Consider the following 6,633-nt stretch of genomic DNA (forward strand, 5'->3'; position numbering starts at 1 on the left):
TACGCCCCCCCTAAAATAGGAGAGAGAGAAAAAAGAAAAAGGAAAAAGAAGGGAAAAGAAAGAGGGGAAGGAAGGAAAAGAAGGAAGAAAGAAAAAAAAAGAGGGAGAAAGGGAAAAAATTAAGGAATTAGATATAGAGTGGGAATTAGACAGAAAGCTCCATATCCTACCTTTACCGTTTGATTTTATCATTTTAAAATCTAAATGTATTCGACTTTGTGGTACATACATGCATGAACATACTTGTATCCAGGCGCAATGGAATAATTATATATTTTTTTTTGGTGTAAGTTAAGGTTTTATCTCCATCGCTTAAAAGGTACAATGTAAATCCCTTCAAGTATTTACTTTTTAAAAAAAAAAAAAACAAAAAAAAAAACGATAAAATCCCAATATATTAGATAATTTATTGTCATTAATATTCAATATTGACAGGTTATATCTCGATATCCTTAGCAATAAAAGAAAATGGGGAGGGGGTGGGTGGAAGGAATTGTAGCTGGCCATGAGTCTTCGTTGGTTGACTATATGTCATGCCCTTCGTTTTCCAGGTTGTAAATGATATATTACACATTTTTTAATCAGCATTAAAGTCCTGTATTAAATCCTACTATCAATTCACAAATGTGTGCGTACTTTCAAAACGCCAGTTACAAGATCACTACTGACGCCGAATGCTTCTAGAAGCCTTTTATTTGTCCTAAGAAAATGTTTGTAAAGAAAAAATGGAATGCGACAGAGAATGAGAGCTTCTAGGGTCTAGGTGCACCCCATGGCCAGATGCCTTCCTTTTTTGTTTCAATAAAAACATATCTTAATGATAATGTTATAAGATAGGCAAACGATGTTAAAAAATTAATGCACATGACAAAAGGCTCCCTATTAGAAAACAGGATGACAGCAATGGTTCCTGGCACCGTATGGCCATAGACAAGACCACTAGCCTTCTTTTCTTTCATTGTCCAATACACGAATTATGAAGATTGTGTAAGTTAGGGAAAATGAATTATCTAATCTGAGAGATAATGTATAAAAGTAAAAGCTTATATCGTTAAAAAAAGTTCACATACACTTTCATTAGTCCTATAAAAACCTTCGATAGGCGACCCCTAGCTGCAATATTGTAGCTCAAAAGACTTTTAGACTGAAAATGGTGTCTTCTTTAGAGCTACAATTGTTCCCTATTACTTCAAAACCTTCAAAAAAGTATGAAAAACTGTGCCCGAGTGATTTTCGGAGGCAGTGCTCCACTACGATACATAGGGACCAATTCGTACCCGGCCTAAAGACATAGTAGGCCGGGTACGTATATTCGTTCTAGGCGGCCCCCAGACCCCCATCCTTTTCTTTGCTTCGTGCCTCTATGAATAGATATTCAGATTTTAGGCAGTGCAATTCTGTAACTTTGTATTCAAAATATGACATCAAAAATAATAAACGAACATTTTTACATGGCTTCAAATTATTTTTTGGAAAAAGTATACATTTATTCGAGGGCTTCTGGGGGCCTAGGCGGCCCCCAGACCCCCGCCCTTCTTCGCTATATGTCCATATAAATATTAAGATTTTGATATTGCAATTCTGTAAGTAAAAAGTAAATAAATCAAAACTTCAAATAAAAAAATATGACACTTGACACGAAAACCATAAATAAACATCCTTAAATGGCTTCAATTATTTTCTGGAAAATGTGTTCATGAAATCCTCAGAATGCAGGATTTTGCACCATTTATTCGAGAGCTTCTGGGGGCCTAGGCGGCCCCCAGACCCCTCGCCTGATTTGCTTTGTCCCACGCCCCCTCTAACCTCAAAACCTAAATCCGCCCCTGCAATGACCACCCTTTCCAACAGCAGCTTTAACGTCAAGCGGTGATCACAACATAACATGACGTCACTCGATTATTGATGACGTTGACAATGATGTCGTGGCACTGAGAAATAAGTAGTCGGTCAACGTTCACTGTGTCAGCCAATCAGAATGCATACAGAATTTATACCACGTGTGGTATAAAACAAATTGTTAATCAACAGCTGCATCGTTTAATTATTTGATATCCTGAGAGTTGAATAACACTGCCTATTGTCGTAGGAATTATATTTTTTATTATATGGCTGTGTGTTTTGCTTGCTCCTGATTGGCTGAACTTACACTTTCCCGCCTTGATACAACACGATATCCACCAAAAAAAACGAACTATGCATTAATTTGTAACATCATCCCAGGTTAGTATAAGATTCCAAAACCCCCAGGTCGTACCCAAATATAGAAATCTTCCAAAATGTAAAATGACGTCACAATCACGTCACAGGTTGATGTAAAATTCCAATAGGCCCAGGCCTCGATTTCTCGAAGCAAACTTAAGTAAAAAAACTGACTTAGTGCAAAAAAAAACCAAATTATAAGTTCTGACTTTTTTAGTTCAATATTTTGTTTTATGAAATAAATATGTTGTTATACATCTTATGTAAAAGTTTTGAAGAAATTGAACTATCCACTTTTTTCTAAATCAATATTCAAATTTGTCAGTTTTGAGTAGTTTCTACACATGAAAAAAACAGCATTAGTCTGCACTAAATCCGCCCCGTAAATATAAATCTGTAACAAAATGTTCCATGAGATATGTAGTGTTTATTTGGTTGTGATATATAGCAATGCTTTTAAAGAAAAAAATGCTTTACTTTTCGTCATAATGAAATTTTAGTGATAGTTTTTGGAGGAAATCAGGTAAAAAAATGAAAATTACCTAAAACATTCTCACAATAATGAAAATAGATCAAAATTGTGGAGTTCAATTTTTACACAAAAATAATAGACTATGTGCTTTTAGTAAGTCAATTTTCAAGATTTTCAGCATTTTTAGCTTTTAGCGTCATAAAACCTTTATTTTTCATTGAATAGAACGTTAATCACTTAGAGTTATCTCCCCTGTTATATATACTTTTTATACATTCACTGTAGGTATTCATGTTACAATATATCCTTAATGTCATTACTTTTAGTTTTAAAATGAAATTAAAATGTTTAATCAATAAATATTTACCATAAATCAGCAATTGTTGTTATTCTTAAAACTAATAAAATACATGATTAATAAATTAAAACTTTAGGTAGCAGAAAACAGTAGATTTTGACAATCTATGAAAATAAGGTGAAAATAAGGTGAAAATAAGGCCTTACAAATATAGATATAGTCATTTAACTGTAAAAATACCTGTACAAAAGTATCTATATAATTAATCTGCACAACTTTTGGAATAACAATATGGTATTATGATAAAGATTGGGCCATATTCTGCGCTTATTCATGCTTGAGAATACCATGGTAACAACAAAAAAAATACCTGAAAAATGCAAAATGTCATGATTTTTAGTCCAAAATTGCAGAAAATTGCGCACAACTTTGTTTTCTTAAGACCTGCCTTAAATTGAGCATTTCTATCACAATGGCAAAATAAGCTTATTTATTTCATAGGTCATATTGTGCGGATTTTTCAATATTTTTTGCCTGAACCCGCGCCATGGATTTTTTTATTTTTTTTACACATGATTCAAAACAGGGGATCCCCACTTAATGAAAATATAGACCGGGACCAGGCTATTCTTCTCTGGTCTGCTTCCTTAGAAAAGGGTATATTAACCAAACCTCGGTCATATAAATGCTTGAAAAGCTTGGGGCTCTGTGATACCTCATGCGACTGCATGAAAAAAATCACGATCTGTCTCCCCTATCATGAGAATACATTCTAAGTCTGCACTTTTGTTTCGAGAAATTAGAGCCAGGTCGTACCCAAATATAGCGTAAAGGGAATTTCCATGACGTCAAAAATCTTTTGTAACGTCATCATTCAACAAGATATGACGGAGAGTAGCAGGTTTACTGGAATGAATGTGACCCTGCCAATTTGGTACTTTTTTGTCAGATTTTTCAAATAATAAGTAATTTGTATTACGTGGTGTTTTCTCTATTTTATTGATATTATCTTTTCTAACTTATTCAACAGGACTACTCAATACCGGGGAGAGGGATCCCTCAATATCACGAAGATGAGATACATGTATGTACATGTATCCAAAGGGTTTACATCATTTAAATTCCGTATAATGAAATATATATCGACCTGTTTTTAGGTGAATACTGTGATTTATCATCCCTCGAAAGTGATATAACCCTCTGCCTTCGCCCTCTGGTGATATCACTTCCTCGAGTAGATAGATCACCGTATCCACTTGAAAACAGGTCGATATTTGGTTAATATCTTTTTAATATGAAAATATGGAGAATAGAAGGAGTTTATGTATGTGAATGCATTCCATGCACGGCAATAGATGTTGTGTAGATTCTGTAGATGCTATTTAGAACCGAAATATATTTCGTTTTCGTCCCATCGGCCTAACTACTGCACATGCTACACAACTGCCAAGCGAAAGTAAAACTAATACTCTCATTTCAGTTTAACATGACGCAGATGTTTGAATTAGGTCGACCACGTGATCTACGCCTTCCTATATATATCAGAGGCAAGCATAATCAGGAATCAGGATCAGAATCGGCATATCACATCGACAGTCGTGTTTTTCAGATTATTCTGCCGGTAAGTTAGCTTTTGATATTTTTGTTAAAATCATGCTGCTTTATTTAGCATCTTTATTTTCTTTGTAACATCCTCGTATGATAATGATACAAAAACACTGCATAATTATTCTTTGGTAGTTTTATTTTGAATGTATATAAAATCAATTTTGTCAATTTTAAAATTGTTACCAACAATTACTCTGCAATAATTAATCACGGAACTAAATAAAGCATTATCGTTAGTAATATGAATTCAACAATGTTAAAACAACGTTTTTGGGGTCTCGAAGTAATAATCATATCAATGACATATAGTTTTCATTCCATAGCGATTCTATAAATAGTATATCGTGATCGTTTTATTTTAATATGTGAGTTTGTTATTTCGTGGTCCGCTCATGTACTCTAAAGTGTGATGTAGAATTAAATTGGAAAGCAATTCAATTGAACGTACCTAACCTACATAGTATTGTCATTTTTGTTTATATGTCGTGAAGATATTTTCAAAATGATTGCTCTTGGTAAATAATTTATGGTATCTATATTTTTCTGCCATTTATCATAGAATTATGAAGGATATTGTGATAAAAATAATATATTTTTGATTTTTTTTTTAAAATGAATATGTTGCATTTAAAAGAAACAACGAAATAAGCCAAACATTTTTCTGAAGATGAAAATAATCTTGTAATATATCATTCTGAAATAAATGTCCTTGGATTATTTTCTTAAACTATACATCATAGATATTTATATATAATTATATGATTATCTCTAATATGTATTTTTTTGCTTTGGGTTTTCAGCAAATATGGATCGTTAATGATAAAAACGTTGCCTTGATACGAAGTTTTGAGTTTTATATATATATAAATTCGCAAGGAACCGTTGATATCTCTTAATATGTATTTTTTCTTTAGCTTTTCAGCAAATATGGATCGTTTCCAATAAAACGTCACAACAATTTTTTTTCTCTGGTTAACGACTGTGCGTCTGGGTTGTTGACTTAAGTCCTCAGGTATAAAACTGATTTCAACATGATGCAGCAAAAAGATTGGAGTCAAATCCCTTTTCGTGGACAGGGATCAAATTTTGGACAAGGAAACTATTTATAATCACAATCAAACACGTGATTCCACAAACAAGAATTTAATGTTAAACTACAGCAACTTTAATCGATGACAAAACTCCGGACTGTTATCGTCTGGATGTGAATAGGAAAAAATCAAGATACTGGAATACAGAATGTCATATTATAACAAAAAACATTAGACAACATACCAAATATCTCCAGATTCTAGGAAAACTCACAACAAAAGACCACTGGAATCGTGAAGCCAAGTAACCATGTCCATCATACCTATGGTTGATACATCTAAAACCAACTGTTACAGCATTTGTACTGATCATTCGTGGAGTCCTCAACAAAAAACATATCATCTGTTTTTTTAGAAATGACGATTTCCGAATGAACAACAGATTAATTATGTTTAAAAATACGTTCAGGACAACGTTGAGTAAATCTCAACAGACATCAGTCTGATTTTATAACGTCTTTGTACAATTATTTGCCGATTCCTCTGGTCATAACATAATTTAATAAAAAGATTAAAAAATTAGTTTATTGAAATTAAAAACGAATTACTCCAAATTAATTGGTTGTTGAGTTTTATCTTGATGGTGATAATATTACACGACATGCACAAAAAGAGCCATATATAACATACTATTCGGTCATGCTACTCCACAAGGACCGCAATATAATAAATAAGGTTGTAGTTACAATACGCTGATGTGGTTTTGCCAATTATGTAAAAGCATTCATTATCTATAAAACAAGCTAATTCATATAAATATTGATTAAATGTGCGTATTGATCAAAAATCAGTTTGGTTAGAAAATTAGACATGATATGGTAGGTAATATAATTCATAAAAATATTAATACCTTACAACCACAATGATATTACCGTATAGTCACTTACAACCACAATGATATTACCGTATAGTCATGATCACTTACAACCACAATGATATTACCGTATAGTCACTTACAACCA

General features: G+C 32.8%; 1 long non-coding RNA gene across 2 annotated transcripts; it reads left to right on the top strand.

The window, feature by feature from the left end:
• Positions 1–3,887: 3,887 nt before the first annotated feature.
• LOC138314091 (uncharacterized) lies at positions 3,888–6,229 on the top strand. 2 transcript variants are annotated; one of them, XR_011207321.1, is made up of 3 exons: positions 3,888–3,906; positions 4,453–4,593; positions 5,495–6,229. It is a non-coding gene; the product is annotated as an uncharacterized lncRNA (long non-coding RNA). The 2 variants fall into 2 exon arrangements; XR_011207322.1 differs by lacking the exon at positions 3,888–3,906 and adding an exon at positions 4,038–4,056.
• Positions 6,230–6,633: the final 404 nt, after the last annotated feature.

Source organism: Argopecten irradians, unplaced genomic scaffold (assembly GCF_041381155.1).
Source record: "Argopecten irradians isolate NY unplaced genomic scaffold, Ai_NY scaffold_1354, whole genome shotgun sequence".
NCBI classification, from domain to species: domain Eukaryota; kingdom Metazoa; phylum Mollusca; class Bivalvia; order Pectinida; family Pectinidae; genus Argopecten; species Argopecten irradians.